This window comes from Solanum lycopersicum, chromosome 11 (assembly GCF_036512215.1).
Source record: "Solanum lycopersicum chromosome 11, SLM_r2.1".
Lineage (NCBI taxonomy): Eukaryota > Viridiplantae > Streptophyta > Magnoliopsida > Solanales > Solanaceae > Solanum > Solanum lycopersicum.
Window position 1 is genome coordinate 9,893,639 of NC_090810.1, and position 18,766 is coordinate 9,912,404.

An 18,766-nucleotide genomic window follows, 5' to 3' on the forward strand; every position below is an offset into this window, starting at 1 on the left:
GCCTAAGATGACTCAACACCCAAGGAGTGTTGGGCCCATTCGAAAGATCGCCTTGAGTCCAAAAAGCCCACAACTCGATAGGAAGATCATATTTATGTGCTGAATTTGAAAGATGTTTGTGTGTTTAACTGTTTGTGGTGTTCTAGGGGTAGAAACAAACTAGTTGTATGTTTTTGTAGATGCCGAGTCAATTTCTCAGTTTCAATATGGTCACCAAGACACCAGACATTCTTCGCATATGGTGGAACAATCTTAAAGCTTGTCAAAAGAGGGAAATCTCGATCCAGTGATATACCATGGTTTCACAGTATAATTAATACTTTTTCCTTAAGTTTAGTGTGTCCGAAAGTCTTTTTGTGCTAATTTTTATATAAGTTTCTCTTTGTTTTGCAGGAAATCTGTCCAAAGCTGAATGGAGATTTTGAGCAAAAAAATGCAGAAGAGACCACCTACGGAGCTTATGACGGTCCGTCTTGCTTGTGACGGTCCATAGGTGGCAGCGTAGTGCAGCTGCTGAAGGAAGATGGGGAAGTCCGACCAAGTGTGGGGTTACGAAGCTTGTGACGGTCCGTCGTGTCTATGACGGTCCGTCCCGCAGGTTCGTCATGAAGTTCAGAGAAGTGATCCCAGTACCCAGATTCTAAGAGTTGAAGTGTTTTGGAACGAAGACCCTCGACGGACCGTTGTGCCTATGACGGTCCGTCATACTTGCCGTCGAGGGTGGTGAAGAGAGCAATAGAAGAAATTGCATAAGTATGGGACGACGGAGTCCATGACGGTCCGTCGTAACCAAGACGATCCGTCGCATGGTCTGTCGACCCAGCCGCGTTTTGGCAGATTTCCAGCAAATAGAGTCCTTGTTTAATTAGGTTTTTATTTTTTTATAAAGAGTTCAAAAAACCTCGTTTTTGAGGTTAGACTCTTAGATTGTTAAACTCCGTATTGGTAAGCATTGTATTGTGAGATTCTTGATAATCATTAGACTTTTTGTGAGATTATTGATTACTTTGAGATTCTTGCAAGTGAATATTGGTGATTAATCAAGCAAATTTTCGGATTTTACTCTTTCTCATTGAAGTAAGTACATGAATTCTTATTTAATATATTTGAATATTGTGAGTATGACTATGAGTAACTAAACTTCATAACTAGGGTTGTGGGAACCATAGGCAAATAATGAGATAAAACCTAACTAAAATAACAATTCTAGAATAGTGTCTTGCATGTATTAATAATTCTTTAACTTAGAAGTTTCTTAACGGATGGCCAACGTTAGAACTAGCCTTAATGCTACTTGCCGGACCAAGGAGGTAGATAATAGGAAAAGAATTATTAACATAGATTTAGTGTATACTATCTAATAGGCTAGTATTGATTGGTACGAGGTAATAACTTAGTCAAATATCGAATACGATGCTTAATATGAGTTAAGGATAAGGGTTAGGATAGCAACACACATAGCCAAACCAAGGTGCGGAGTGAGATTTTCTAGATGTCGGACCAAGGATTTAGAAATACATAACTTATCACTTTGCATGCAAGTGTTATAGTTAGAATTATCAAGTTATGAACTTATGGGCAACACGTAAACACTAGTTACTTTGGTTAATTGATTAAAATCCAACATTCAAAGCTGTTAAGTGTCTCTTTCAAGTTCATTAGTTATTTTCACTCATTTAGAAATAGAAACCCCCCTTTTATTTACATTCCAAGGAAGTCAGTGACCAAACAATAGTAATAACAGGTTGAAGTTAAGTCTAGACTATTTATCTCGTGGGAACGATCCCAGCCTCACTAGTTGGGTTATTTACTTTACACGACCGCTTTACTTCTTATTTGAGAAGTAAGTTTGAGCGTATCAAATTTTGACGCCGCGGCCGGGGAAGGTAGATTTTAGATTAACTTGAACTTATTACTATAGTTTAGTTAATATTTTCTTGATTTTACTTTGTTTTATTGTTTTTGATTTCTTTTCAGAACTATCCTCCTTGTATGCCAAATACACGGAGAGGAAGAGAACCCTTGTTTCCCTACGATCACGAGTTAGAGCGTACACTGCGTAATATGAATCGAAACTTGGGAATATATGATGATGATCCGAACCAGAACATCCCCGCTCCGGTTGATGTTCATGGTCAGATGTTAGCCGATGCTCCGGGTGAACATCAACAAAGGGGATAAAATCCCGTTCCACGTCCCCAAGCATACTACAGAGGGTATGATAACATAGCAGACTCGGATGGCCCACTTGTCTTGCCCCCTCTACCCACAGGCCACACTTTTAAGATTATCTAGGACAACTTGCATCAGTATATTGAATGTACGATTATGCGAGTTGGAATGCTAAATGACACTTAAGCTTGAGAAGGAGTAAGAAAGAACACTTACCTTGGCTCTGTTCAACACAAGATTTACTAACTCTTATTCAATGTATGTCGTTTAAAAGAAAATGCAATATAAAGAAAATTGACTGAAATATGCTGAAAACTCTTGAATGTATACAAGTATACAAATAATATATGATATGCATGTAAAAATACAAACAATTGATGTACACGAAAATATAATACTTCTCTGAAGCTTCTCTAACCGACAAACCATCACTTAAAAGTTATAGTGATGATACAATGTTACTCGACCCACGCTGTTCCGCCATCCTAACATTGCCAGAGTATAGGTTTTGAACTGCCTAATGGATCCACTAGTATACTATGAAGAGGGATAATTTTAAAAAGTATGATCATATTCTACCTATGAAGGTTACATGGTTTGTTATGGATACTTGAGTTCATATGAACTCGCATCCCCAAATCGGTGCTCAATACTACTCCCAAAAATAAATGTTGGCTCTTATGTTTTTAAAATATACTAATTTTGTGGTTTGAGATTATTGTCCAAAACTTAGATTTAGTACATTCACTTGGAAATCATAGTTTCCTTGCTTGCTTTATTTAATAAAGCTAATACTTCTTTTTTTAAAACTAGCCTAAAGTATCTTTACTTGTTTAAATGTTGAATACATCTGTAACTCTTAGGGATTACTTATACCCATTATAACTCTTGAGAATGAACTCAAATCTTTACTCTTTCTTAACTTGTGACTTGAGTGTTAAAACAAAGTTAAAAAGGTTTGTTAAAGACTCTTTGAAACATTAAGAATTCACTAAGTTTATCATGCACTGAGCCTAAACCTTAGGTGGGATTAGCACTCGGTGACCATTGCTGGACTCGAGGAACCCTTGGCCTAGATTACTAAACTCAGCGGAAGACAACAATCACACTTATAAGGATAAAATAACTTAACTGAACTGATTAGTAATACTATTTGGAATGTTTTAAAAGTTTAAACATTCACCATGGCCAAAATGGCAACACAAGTCATTAAAATAAAAATGAAAATGTAATGAATACTGAACTACTTACTGTCTATGAAGCATTTAAACTGACTGATATGAATGTTGGGAGAAACCCTACAACATTCTATTGAAATAATAGAAACAATAAAAGATGTCCTCTCGAAAGCAAGGAGGCTCATCAATTGACTCAGGGATGCTCAACTTGATCAATGGTGCGTTGGATGTCAATCCTCATTACTTTTATTTGCATCATAAAATGATGCAGGCCAACATGCATCAGTATAATGTATGTGTGAGTGTGCGAGTTAGAATGCTAAACGACACTTGATCTTGAAAAGGAGTAAGAAAGAACACTTACCTTGTCTCTATTCAACTCATGATTTAGTAACTCTTATTCAATATATGCAGTTTAAAAGTAAATGCAATATAAAGAAAACTGAATGAAAAATGTTATAAACTTTGAATGTACACAAGTATACAAATAATATATGAGATGTATATAAAAATACAAATAACTGATGTAATTGAAAAAACAATACTTCTATGGAAGCTTATCTAACCGACTACCATCAGTTAAGAACTATGATGATGCAATGTTACTCGGCCCACGCTGTTCGACCATCCTAACATTGCCAGAGTATAGGTCCTGAGCTGCCTAATGGCTCCACTAGTATACTACAAAAAGGTTTCATCTTAAAAAGTATGATCATATTCTACCCATGAAGGCTACATGGTTTGTTATGGATACTTGAGTTAATACGAACTCGCATCCCCAAATCGGTTCTCAATAATACTCCCAAAAATATAAATTGGCTCTTATGTTTTTAAAATATACTAATTCTGTGGTTTGAGATTATTGTTCAAAACTTAGCTTTAGTGGCTCACTTGGAAATCATAGTTTCCTTGCTTGCTTTATTTAATAAAGCTAATACTTCTTTTTGGAAACTAGCCCAAAGTCTCTTTACTTGTTTAAATGTTAAAACATCTATAGCTCTTAGGGATTACTTAGTCCCGTTATAACTCTTGAGAATGAACTCAACTCTTTACTCTTTCTTAACTTGTGACTTGAGTCTTAAAACAAAGTTAAAAAGGTTCGTTAAAGACTCTTAGAAACTTTAAGAACTCACTTTGACTTGCTTCTCAACTTTTAGAGTTGACTCTTAACTACTTTTACTTTGATCTTAACTTGGCTTGAATTAGATTAATAATTGAAGGATCAAGATCTCATATTTATGGATGATTTCATGATTTTTAGATGTACTTTAGGGTGTTGGAATCAACTAGGATTTACAGGTACATCACTTAGGAACTCATACAAAAATATAAAGGGAAAATACGACCTTTAGTTGGACGTGGCACTTTGAGAGTTGTGAGGGCACTAGAGCGTAATGGACAGTGGCTATCCTGAGGAGCTCTTGCTTGTGTGGCGTGTCAGGCCCTGTAAAACAGCAGCTGCCTTGAGGGGCTCCGGAAAGCGCGGCGCCCCAGGGCTTGTCAGATGGGATTTTCCACTTTTCTTCTATGATTTTCAATTCTAACCCTTCTAAACTCCCATGGATATTCCCCCAAACAGTTAGGGTCACTAATATCCTCAATACCCAATGGTTTAGACTCGTCAAACATCCCGGAAACATGAATCAAAACCTCTAAATGTGCACTACAACTTTACCAATGCGATTTCAACAGTTGTTCATCTAGAACTTCAAGATTCACCATTTAATCAATAAAAACTATTTGAATTAAACATATTCATGTGCGGGTGAACGAACCCAACACAAAAAGGTCTCACATACCTCGATATGGATCACCTCCGACGAATTCCACTAGCAAAACCTTAACGTTCTTTAAGAATTCTTGAACTTCTTCTTCTCTTCTCTGTTCTTCCCAAGCCCCAAGTGTTCTCATTTTTCAAAAACTTAATAAGGACATGGTCTTAACCCTAATAAACCCTTAAAATGAATTAGGAAATACTAGGATGAAAATACTACTTTACTCTTACTAAAATCCGGATTGGACTTCTCTCAGTCAAATAGCCCAAATTCCGAAAGGCATATCTCCCTCATACAATATTGAAAATGAACAAACTCAGCGCCATTGCAAAGATCTTACCAAGGGTTTTCCACAAATATAAAGAAATTATCTTAACTCCTCCTAAGCTAGAAGTTATGACACTTTGAAAATGGTCAAAACTCACTTTCTAAACTTAGAAAATTTTCCAGATTTTTACTATTTTTTCAAAAAATAACTATTATTAGTCTCGAATGAAAACTCTTTCACTAAGCTAATGATTATAGCATTATTTCAGCACTCAACCAACAAAAGCAGTTAATAACATGCTTACACATAGTTTCGTAAAGTGCTATGAAGAGAATTTAGTACCTTAATCTACATTCTCTACGGACTCAAAGATATGTGGATAGATATTCTTCATATCTTCCTCAGCTTCTCAATTCGCCTCTTCAACAAATCAGTTCTTCCAAAGGACTTTGACTGTTGCAACTTCCTTAGTTCTTTACTTGAGAAGTTGACGATCAAAAATTTGGACCAGAATTTCTTCATAAGATAGGTTATCCTTAATCCCAACGTTCTCAGTTGGTACAATAATTGAAGGATCACTCAAGCACTTTTTCAAAAAAAAAATATGGAATACCGGGTGAACCACCGCTAATTCTTTGGGTAGCTCCAACTCATAAGACAAATTGCCAACTCTATTAGAGATTCTGTAAGGACCAATATACTAGGAACTAAGTTTCCCCTTCTTAACAAACCTCATAACACCTTTCATGGGTGAAACTTCCAAATACACCCAATCATCCACCTCAAACTCTAATGGCCTTCTCCTAACATCCGTGTAGGACTTTTGACGACTCTGTGCCTTTTTTTTATTCTCTTGAATCACATTCACCTTCTCCATAGCTTGGTGAACTGTATTTTGTCCTATCAACCTTGCTTGACCAACTTTGAACCACCTAATAGGTAATCTGCATCTTCTCCCATAAAAAGCTTCAAATGGAGCCATTTGGATGCTCGAATGGTAACTGTTGTTGTGAGCAAAATCAACGAGAGGTAGATGGTCATCTCAACTCCCTTTTAAATAGATCATACAAGCTCTAAACATATCCTTTAAATTCTAGATAGTATGTTCTGCTTGTCCATCCGTCTGAGGATAAAAATGAGTGCTTAAGTTCACTTTTGTACCAAAGCCTTTCTAGAATGATTTACAAAATTGTATAGTAAATTGTGCACCTCTATCTGAAATAATGTAGACCGGAAAACCATGAAGTCTCACCACCCCTTGAAGGTAGAACATATCATAATCCTCGGCCAAATAGTTAGTCTTTACCAGCAAGAAATGGGTTGACGTTGTCATTCTATTGACAATAACCCAAATAAAATCGTGTTATCTATGAAATATTTGCAACCTTGTGATAAAGTCCATATTAATCATCTCCCACATCCATTCCATAAGTCCTATAGTCTGAGCAAAACATCCAGTCCTTTGGTTCTCTACTTTCATTTGTTGGAAGCTTGAGAACTTGGCAAAAAACTCGGCAATATCTTTTTACATGCCTTCACACTAATATGCCTTCTCAAATCGCGGTACATCTTGGTGAACCCCGGATGAATGGAACATATAGAGCTACGAGCTTCCTCTAGGATCCTCTCTTGGAGTCCATTCACCTTAGGCACAAAAAATCTTCCTTGGTACTTTTGCACACCATCTCCCCATTGTTCAAAATTCAATATTCTTTGATTATGAAAATTTGCCTTCAAGTCAAGAAAAATGTGGTCTTTGTCTTGTTTTTCCTTCAACTCTGACACTAGTGATGATTCCACCTTATTTGTTGCCACTATCTCTCTTCTATGGAATCCATAAGTCTAACTCTGAGACGTGCAAGTATGTGTACGTTATTAACTAAATCCCTCTTTTCTTCTTAAACATGGGTGGTACTCTCTATGGATAATATGATTAAGGCATCAGCAAACCCCATTAGCCTTACCCGGGTGATAAAGAATACTCATGTCATAATTATTAAGTAATTCTAACCACTTCCTCTGTTTGAGATTTAGCTCCTTCTGAGTGAACACATATTGGTGGCTCTTCTGATTAGTGAATATTTCAACATGAACACCATACAAGTATTGACGACATATCTTTAAAGTAAAAACTTATGCAACCATTTCTAAGTCATAAGTTGAATAACTTTTCTCATGAACCTGCAATTGTCTGGAGGAATAATCTATAAAATTTCCATTCTGCATCATCACACAGCCCAAACTAACCATCGATGCATCACAATGCACCACAAAACCTTGAGTACCTCTGGTAAGGTCATAGCGGTAGTCAATCTCTTTTTCAACTCCTGCAAGCATTTCTCATAAGCCTCAAACCATTGAAGCTTGACTGTCTCCTGAGTTAACTTGATCAAAGGGTACGAGATAGATGACAACCCCTCTACAAATCTTTTCGATTAGCCAGCCAAACCCAAGAAACTCCTTATGTATGTTGGAGGTGTGGGTCTAGGCCAAATCTGGATTGCTTATATCTTTTGGGTATCAATTCTATATCACCAAAAACAATGTGGATCAAGAATGCCATAGAATTAAGCCAAAACTCACACTTGGAGAACTTGGCATATAGATCTTTATATTTCAAAGTCTACAATACAATCCTGATGTTACTAGCATGATCTTCTTCATTCCTTGAATAAAGTAGTATGTCATCAATGAAGACAATGACAAAGAGATCTAAATAAGGTTTGAAGACTCGGTTCACAAGATCCATGAATGCTTCTAGTACATTTTTCAAACCAAAGGACATAACTTAAACTCATAATGCTCATACCTTGTTCTAAAAGTTGTCTTTGGAATGTTATATTCCCTAACTTTCAACTAATGGTAGCGTAATGTGAGATCAATTTTCGAGAAGCAAAAAGCACCATGAAGCTTGTCGAAAAGATCATCTATCCTTGGAAGAGGATACTTATTCTTGATTGTCACATTATTCGATTGGTGGTAATCTATACACATCCTAAGGGAACCATCTTTCTTTCTCACAAATAAGACCAGAGCGCCCCAAGGTGAGACACTTGGTTTAATAAAGCCTTTATCCAAAAAATCTTTCACTTTTTGTTTTAGCTCTCTCTACTTTGTTGGTGCCATTCTGTATGGAGAAATAGAGAGAGGGTGAGTATCTGAAATGAGGTATATGCAAAAGTCTATTTCTCTCTCAGGTGGGACTCCGAGTAGATTATAAGGAAAGAATTCTGAAAACTCACTAACTATAGAAACTGACCGAACGGAAGGTACATTATCACTTGAGTCTTTACCTCAGACTAAGTGATAGATACACATTTTGGAAACTAAACTTCTTGCCTTTAGGTATGACAGAAAAAAACCTTAGGCACTACTAAAATACTACTCCATTCTATAACTGGATAATTTGGAATCTGAAACTTGATAACTCGAGTTTTGCAATCTATTGATGCTTAAAAGTCATGGAGCCTGTCCATACCTAAAATAACATCGAAATCTACCATGTCTAACTCTATTAAATAAGTCATGGTACTTTTGTAATAGACGAAAACAGGACAATCAAGATACACTATTTCTGCTAGAATGGATTCACATACAGGAGTAGAAACACTAAATAGTTTGCAAAGTTGTTCAGGGATAATTTCAAAGTTCATTGAAACATAGGGAGTTACAAAAGATAAACTCGCTCATGGGTCTAACAATGCATAAATAATAAAGTTAAAGACTCGAATCATACCAGTGACGACATCTGGCGAAACTTCTTATTCCTGGCAATTATTAAAAGCATACAAACAATTTGTTCCTCCGCCAGCATTAGAAGTGTCTCCCCTAGATAGATCCCTATCTGGTGGAGCAACTGATGAAGACTCAGCTCTATTAGCCCTATTATCATCGCTTTGCTTACTCTTGGGACATTCTTTCATGAAATGCCCAGTCCAACCGAAGTTGAAAACAATCCTCAGAGCATTCACAATATACACTGGAGTGATTTCTACAACACTTAGTGCACGCAGAAGGCTTTCTACCTCTTTGCACCATACTACCCTATGAATATGCGGACCTAGCTCGAGAGTTCTGACCATGAAGCTCAACTATGTCTCTAGTTGTAGGTGTACTAGAAGATGATGGTGCATGCCACTTATTCTTATGAAATTGTGGCCGATTCGTACAATTTTTCTGTTTCCCAGACTCATTCCAGGACTTAGCCATCTTGTTTCTATTCTCATCTCTGTCCCTCACCTTTTCGTTTTCAACTTGCTGCACATATACCATTATCCTGGATATGTCCATGTCGCCAATCAAAATTGAAGTACTACCTTCTTTAATTGAAGCACGACCCAAACCAATAATAAAAAAACTCATTCGTCCCCTCATATCCTTAAACATATCTGAAGCATAGCGAGACAGTTGGGTGAACTTCAACCCATACTCATTAACACTCAGGGAGTCCTGTTTTAGGGTAAGGAACTCTAGTACCTTGCTTCCTTTAATTCTCAGGGAAAGATATGCCCCAAGAAGGCTTCTTCAAAGCAATCCCAACTTGGATGTGGTGCATCCTTAGCTCTACCGTCCTTCCATTGATCAAACGTTCTAGCCACACTCTTCAATTGATAGGCAGCTAACTCAACTCTCTCAACACCAACCACATGCATCACATCGAACACCTTCTTCAACTGTAGTGCTCGAACAAGTGATTCTTGGGGGATTCATCCTCAAGAATTCCTGAATCTTCAAAGTGGTAGCCCCTTTTTGTCGAGTTCATCTTTGTTACCAGACTTGATTGGTCACAACTTGACTCAACATTCGGATAGCGTCACAGAACTCAGCATTAGTAACCTCATCTTGAGGTTGCACTTTTGGAGCATTGGATAATTCCTGTTCCTGAGCTTCTACATTTCTCCTAGCTGGACAACCTCTTGCTGCTCTTAGTGGAGGCTTTATTATCTGAAAAACGTGCAAGCACGAATTTGAGAGAGACTTTTAGAGATAAACTCTAATGCACGAAATAAATATGAAAGAAGTGAGAAATTCATAAATGTTGTAGCCTCCTAATCCTGAATGTAGCACACTTCATGCCGATGGCTAAAACTCCAAAGTCACGGCTTTATAGAGTCTCAATGACTCTTGAACTCTGGGATCTAATACTAAGTTTGTCATGCACCGAGCCTAACTTGTAGGTGGTTTTGGCACTCGTTGACCATTGCTGGATTCGAGGAACCCTTGGCCTAGATTACTAAATTTAGCGGAAGACAGCAATCATACTTATAAGGATAAAAGAACTTAACTGAACTGATTAGTAATACTATGTGGAATTTTTTTAAAAGTTTAAACATTCATCTTGGCAAAAATGGCAACACAAGTCTTTAAAATAAAAATGAAAATGTAATGAATACTGAACTACTAACTGTCTATGAAGCCTTTAAACTGATTGATATGAATGTTGGGACAAACCCTACAACATTCTATTGAAATAATTAGAAACAATAAAAGATGTCCTCTCGAAAGCAAAGAGGCTCATCAACTGTCAGGGATGCTCATCTTGATCAATAGTGCGTTGGAATTCGATCCTCATAACTTGTATTTGAATCATAAAATAATGAAGGCCAACATGCATCAGTGTAATGAATGTGCGAGTTGTGAGTTACAATGCTAAACGACACTTGATCTTGAAAAGCAGTAAGAAAGAACACTTACCTTGTCTCTATTCAACTAAGGGATAATTCACAAGTACACTCTCAACCTATTCACAAATTCACAGAGATACACTTATACTATACTAAGGTCCTATTACCCCCTGAACTTATTTTATAAGTAATTTCCTACCCCTTTTTAGCTTACGAGGCACTAGTTTGAAAAAAAAGTCAACCATCATTGGGCCCACAAGATAGTGCCACGTAGGTCGAAAAGGGGTAAAAAATTATTAATAAAATAAGTTCAGGGGGGTAATAGGACCTTAGTATAGTATAAGTGTGTCTCTGAGATTTCGGGCATAGATTGAGGGGGTACTTGGGCATTATCCTTTCAACTAATGATTTAGTAACTCTTATTCAATATATGCAGCTTAAAAGTAAATAAAATATAAAGAAAACTGAATGAAAAATGTCATAAACTTTGAATGTATAGAAGTATAAAAATAATATATGAGATGTATATGAAAATACAAATAACTGATGTATATGAAAATACAATACTTTTGTGGGAGCTTATCTAACCGACTACTATCAGTTAAGAAATATTATGATGTTATGTTACTCGGCCAACGCTGTTCGACCATCCTAACATTTCTAGAGTATAGGTCCTGAACTACCTAATGGATCCACTAGTATACTATGAAAAGGGTTCATCGTAAAAAGAATGATCATATTCTACCCATAAAGGCTACATGGTTTATTATGGATACTTGAGTTAATACGAACTCGCATCCCCAAATCGGTGCTCAATACTACTCCCAAAAATATATATTGGCTCTTATGTTTTTAAAATATACTAATTCTGTGGTTTAAGATTATTGTTCAAAACTTAGCTTTAGTACCTCACTTGGAAATCATAGTTTCCTTGCTTGCTTTATTTAATAAAGCTAATACCTTTTTTTGAAAACTAGCCAAAAGTCTCTTTACTTGTTTAAATGTTACAACATCTATAACTCTTAGGGATTACTTAGTCCCGTTATAACTCTTGATAATGAACTCAAGTCTTTAGTATTTCTTAACTTGTGACTTGAGTCTTAAAACAAAGTTAAAAAGGTTTGTTAAAGACGCTTGGAAACCTTAAGAACTCACTTTGACTTGCTTCTAAACTTTTAGAGTTGACTCTTAACTTCTTTTACTTTGATCTTAACTTGTCTTGAATTAAATTATGAATTGAAGGATCAAGATCTCATGTTTATGGATGATTTCATTATTTTTAGATGTACTTTAGGGTTTTGGAATCAACTAGGATTTACAGGTACATCACTTAGGAACTCGTACAAAAATACAGAGGGAAAATACAACCTTTAGCTGATCGTGGCACTTTGAGAGCTGCGGGGCACTAGAGCCAAATGGATAGAGACTATCCTGTTGGGCTCTAGCTGGTGTGGCGTGTCAGGCCCTGTAAAATAGCAGCTGCCTTGAGGGGCTCTGGCAACTCTACCAATGCGATTTCAAAAATTGTTCATCTAGAACTTCAAGATTCACCATTTAATCAATAAAAACTTTCTGAATTAAACATATTCATGTGCGGGTGAAAGAACCCAACACAAAAAGATCTCACATACCTCGATATGGATCACCTCTGATGAATTCCACTAGCGAAACCTTAGCGTTCTCTAAGAATTCTTGAACTTCTTCTTCATTTCTCTGTTCTTCCCAAGCCCTAAGTGTTCTCATTTTTCAAAAACTGAATTAGGACATGGTCTTAACCCTAATAAACCCTTAAAATGAATTAGGCAATACTAGGATGAAAATACTACTTTACTCTTACTAAAATCCGGATTGGACTTCTCTCAGTCAAATAGCCCGAATTCCGAAAGGCATATCTCCCTCATACAATATAGAAAATGAACAAACTTAGATCCATTGCAAAGATCTTACCAAGGGTTTTCCACAAATATAAAGAAATGATCTTAACTCCTCCTAAGCTAGAAGTTATGACACTTTAAAAATGGTCAAAACTCACTTTCTAAACTTAGAATTTTTTTTCAGATTTTTCCTATTCTTTTCAAAAATAACTATTATTATTCTCTTTGTTTAATCCTAGTTATTTAGGGTTACCAGATGTTAAAAAATCTCCCCCTTGGGAACATTCGTCCTCGAATAAAAACTCTTTCACTAAGCTAATGATTATAGCATCATTTCAGCTCTCAACCAACAAAAGCGGTTAATAACATGCTTACACATAGTTTTGTAAAGTGCTAAGAAGAGAATTTAGTACCTTAATCTAAATTCTCTACAGACTCAAAGATATGTGTATAGCTATTCTTCATATCTTCCTCAACTTCTCAATTCACCTCTTCAACAAATTGGTTCCTCCTAAGGACTTTGACTGATGCAACTTCCTTAGTTCTTTACTTGAGAACTTGAAGATCAAAAATTTGGACCAGAACTTCTTCATTAGATAGGTTATTCTTAATCCCAACGTTCTTAGTTGGTACAATCAATGAAGGATCACTCAAGCACTTCTTCAAAATAAAAATATGGAATACCGAGTGAACCACCGTTAATTCTTTGGGTAGCTCCAACTCATAAGACAAATTGCCAACCCTCTTAGAGATTCTCTATGGACCAATATACCAGGAACTATGTTTCCCCTTCTTAACAAACCTCATAACACCTTTCATGGGTGAAACTTTCAAATAAACCCAATCATCCACCTCAAACTCTAATGGCCTTCTCCTAACATCTGTGTAGGACTTTTGGCGACTCTGTGCCATTTTTTTATATCTTTTGAATCACTTTAACCTTCTCCATAGCTTGTTGAACTAGATTTGGTCCTATCAACCCTGCTTCACCAACTTGGAACCACCAAATAGGAGATCTGCATCTTCTCCCATAAAAAACTTCATATGGAGCCATTTTGATGCTCGAATGGTAACTATTGTTATGAGCAAAATCAACGAGAGGTAGGTGGTCATCTCAACTCCATTTTAAATAGATCATACAATCTCTCCACATATCCTCTAAATTCTGGATAGTATGTTCTGCTTGTCCATCCTTCTGAGGATAAAAATGAGTGCTTAAGTTCACCTTTTAACCCAATCCTTTCTAGAAAGATTTACAAAAATGTATAGTAAATTGTGCACCTCTATTTGAAATAATGGAGACCGAATACCCATGAAGTCTCACCACCTCTTGAAGGTAGAACTTAGCATAATCCTCAGCCAAATAGATAGTCTATACTGGCAAGAAATGGGCTGACGTTGCCATTCTATTGACAATAACCCAAATAAAATCGTGTTATCTACGAAATATTTTCAACCTTGTGATAAAGTACATATTAATCATATACCACATCCATTCCATAAGTCCTATAGTCTTAGCAAAACATCAAGGCCTTTGGTTCTCTACTTTTATATGTTAGCAGCTTGAGCACTTGTCAACAAAATCAACAATATCTTTCTACATGCCTTCACACTAATATGCCTTCTCAAATCGCGGTACATCTTGGTGAACCCCGGATGAATGGAATATCTAGAGCTATGAGCCTCCTCTAGGATCCTTTCTTGGAGTCCATTCACCTTAGGTACAAAAAATCTTCCTTAGTATTTCTGCACACCATCTCCCCATTGTTCAAAAGTCAATTCTTTGCTTATGAAAATTTTCCTTCAAGTCAAGAAAAATGGGGTCTTGGTCTTGTTTTTCCTTGAACTCTGATACTAGTGATGATTCAACCCTATTAGTTACTAGTATCTCTCTTCTATGGAATCCATAAGTCTAACTTTGAGACGTGCAAGTTTGCGCACATTTTAGCTAAATCCCTATTTTCTTCTTCAACATGGGTGGTACTCTCTATAGATAATATGATTAAGGCATCAACAAAACCCTATTAGCCTTACCCGGGTGATAAAGAATACTCATGTCATTATCATTAAGTAATTCTAACCACCTCCTCTGTTTGAGATTTAACTCCTTTTGAGTGAACACATATTGGAGTCTTTTGTGATCAGTGAATATTTCAACATGAACACTATACAAGTATTGACGCCATATCTTTAAAGCAAAAACTTATGCAACCATTTCTAAGTCATGAGTTGAATAATTTTTCTCATGAACCTTCAATTATTTGGAGACATAATCTATAAAATTTCCATTCTGCATCATCACACAGCCCAAAATAACCATAGATGCATCACAATGCACCACAAAACCTTGAGTACCTCTTGTAAGGTCATAGCGGTAGTCAATCTCTTTTTCAACTCCTGGAAGCGTTTCTCATAAGCCTCAAACCATTGAAACTTGATTGTCTCCTAAGTTATCTTGATCAAAGGAGACGAGATTGATGAGAACCCCTCTACAAATATTCTCGAGTAGCCATCCCTACCTAAGAATTTCCTTATATGTGTTGGAGGTGTAGGTCTAGGCCAAATCAGAACTACTTATATCTTTTGGGTATCAACTCTATATCACCGGAAACGAAGTGGCCCAAGAATGTCATATACTTAAGCCAAAACTCACACTTGGATAACTTGGCATATAACTCTTTATATTTCAAAGTCTGCAGTGTAATCCTGAGATGACTAGCATGAACTTCTTCATTCCTTGAATAAAGTAGTATGTCATCAATGAAGCCAATGACAGATATCTAAATAAGGTTTGGAGACTCGGTTGATAAGATCTATAAATGCTTCGAGTGCATTTTTCAAACCAAAGGAAATAACTAAAACTCATAATGCCCATACCTGGTACTAAAAGTTGTCTTTGGAATGTCATATTCCCTAACTTACAACCAATGGAAGCCTAATCTCAGATCAATTTTTGAGAAGCAAAAAATACCCTGAAGGTTTTCAAAAAATCATATATCCTTGGAAGAGGATACTTATTCTTGATGGTCAAATTATTCATTGGCGGTAATCTCTACACATCCTAAGGGAACAATCTTTCTTTCTCACAAATAAGACCAGAGCGCCCCAAGGTGAAACACTTGGTTGAATAAATCCTTTATCCAACAAATCTTTCAATTTTTCTTTTAGCTCTCTCAAATCTGCTGGTGCCATTCTGTATGGAGGAATAGCGATAGGGTGAGTATCTGAGATGAGGTCTATGCTAAAGTCAATTTCTCTCTCAGGAGGGAATCCGGGTAGATAATAAGGAAAGAATTCTGGAAACTTACTATCTATAGAAACTGACCGAATGGAAGGTACATTAGCACTTCAGTCTTAACCTCCGACTAAGTTATAGATACACCCCTTGGAAACTAAATTTCTTGCCTTTCGGTATGAAATGAAACAACCCTTAGGCACTACTAAACTACTACACCATTCTATGACTTCATAATTTGGAATCTGACTCTTGATAACTCGAGTTCTGCAATCTATTGATGCATAATAGTCATTGAGCCAGTCCATACCTAAAATAAAATCAAATTCTACCATGTCTAACTCTATTAATTCAGTCATGGTACTTTTGTAACTGACGAAAATAGGACAATCAAGATATACTGTTTCTGCTAGAATGGATTCACCAACAGGAGTAGAAACACTGAATAGTTTGCTAAGTTGTTTAGGGATAATTTCAAAGTTCATTGAAACATAGGGAGTTACAAAAGATAAACTCGCTCCTGGGTCTAACAATGCATAAACGATAAATTTAAAGAATCGATCATACCAGTGACGACATTTGGCGAATCTTCCTGTTCTTGGAAATTATTGAAAGCATACAACCAGTTTGTTTCTCCGCCAGCACTAGAAGCGTCTCCCCTAGATAGAGCCATGTGTGGTGGAGCAACTAATGAAGACTCAGCTCTAGTAACCATATTACCACCCCTTTGCTTACTCTTGGGACATTTTTTCATGAAATGCCTAGTCCAACCGCAGTTGAAAACAATCCTCAGAGCATTCACAACATACGCTAGAGTAATCTCTACCACACTTAGTGCATGCAGGAGGCTTATTACCTCCTTGCACCACACTACCATGTGAATATGCAGGCCTAGCTCGAAAGTTCTGACAATGAAACTCAACTCTGTCTCTAGTTGTAGGTGTACTAGAATATAATGGTGCATGCCACTTATTCTTATGAAATTGTGGCCGATTCGTTGCCCAGACTCATTTCCGGACTTAGACATCTTGTTTCTATTCTCATATTTGTCCCTCGCCTTTTTCTTTTCAACTTGCTGCACATAGACCATTATCCTTGATATGTCCATGTCGCCAATAAAAATGGAAGTCCTACCTTCTTTACTTGAACCACGACCCAAACCAACAATAAACAAACTCATTCATCCCCTCATATCCTTAACCATATTTGAAGCATAGAGAGACAATTGGGTGAACTTCTACCCATACTCATGAACACTCACGGAGTCCAGTTATAGGGTAAGGAACTCTCGTACCTTGCTTCCTTTAGTTCTCAGGGAAAGATATGCCCCAAGAAGGCTTCTTCAAAGCAACCCCAACTTGGATGTGGTGCATCCTTAGGTCTACCATCCTTCCATTGATCAAACATTCTAGACACACTCTTCAGTTGATATGCAGCTAACTCAACTAATTCAAAACCAACCACATGCATCACAACGAACACCTTCTTCAACTCTAGTGCTCGAACAAGTTATTCTTGGGGGATTCATCCTCAAGAATTCCTAAATCATCAAAGTGTTAGCCCCTTTTTGTCGATTTCATATTTGTTACCCGACTTGGTTGGTCACAACTTGAATCAACATCCGGATAGCCTCATAGAACTCAGCATAAGTAACCTCCCTTGAGGTTGCACTTTTGCAGCATTAGGTAATTCCTGTTCCTGAGCATCTACATTTCTCCTAGCTGGATGACCTCTTGCTACTCTTCGTGGAGGCATTATTATCTGAAACACGTGCAAGCATGAATTAGTGAGAGACTTTTAGAAATAAACTCTAACGCATGAAAGAAATATGAAAGAAGTGAGAAATTCCTAAATGTTGTAGCTACCTAATCGTGAATGTAGCATGCTTCACACTAATGACTAAAACTCTAAAGACACGCCTTTATAGACTCTCTATGACTCTTGAACTCTGGGCTCTGATACTAAGTTTGTCATGCACCGAGCCTAAACCCTAGGTGGGACTGGCACTCGGTGACCATTATTGGACTGGAGGAACCCTTGGCCAAGCTACTAAACTCAGCGTAAGACAACAATCACACTAATAAGGATAAAAGAACTTAACTGAACTTATTAGTAATACTATTTGGAAAGTTTTAAAAGTTTAAACATTCATCTTTGCCAAAATTGCAACACAAGTCTTTAAAATGAAAATGAAAATGTAATGAATACTGAACTACTAACTGTCTATGAAGCCTTTAAACAGATTGATATGAATGTTGGGACAAAACCTACAACATTTTATTGAACTAATTAGAAACAATAAAAGATGTCCTCTGAAATGCAAGGAGGCTCATCAACTGACTCTAGGATGCTCAACAGGATCAATGGTGCACTGGATATCGATCCTCGTTACTTGTATCTGCATGATAAAATTATGCAGGCCAACAGGCATCAGTACAATAAATGTACGAGTATGCGAGTTAGAATGCTAAACGACATTTAAGATTGAAAAGGAGTAACAAATAACACTTACCTTATCTCTATTCAACTCACGATTTACTAACTTGTATTCAATATATGCAGTTTAAAAGTAAATGCAAGTATACAAATAGTATATGAGATGTATATAAAAATACAAATAACTAATGTATATTAAAATAT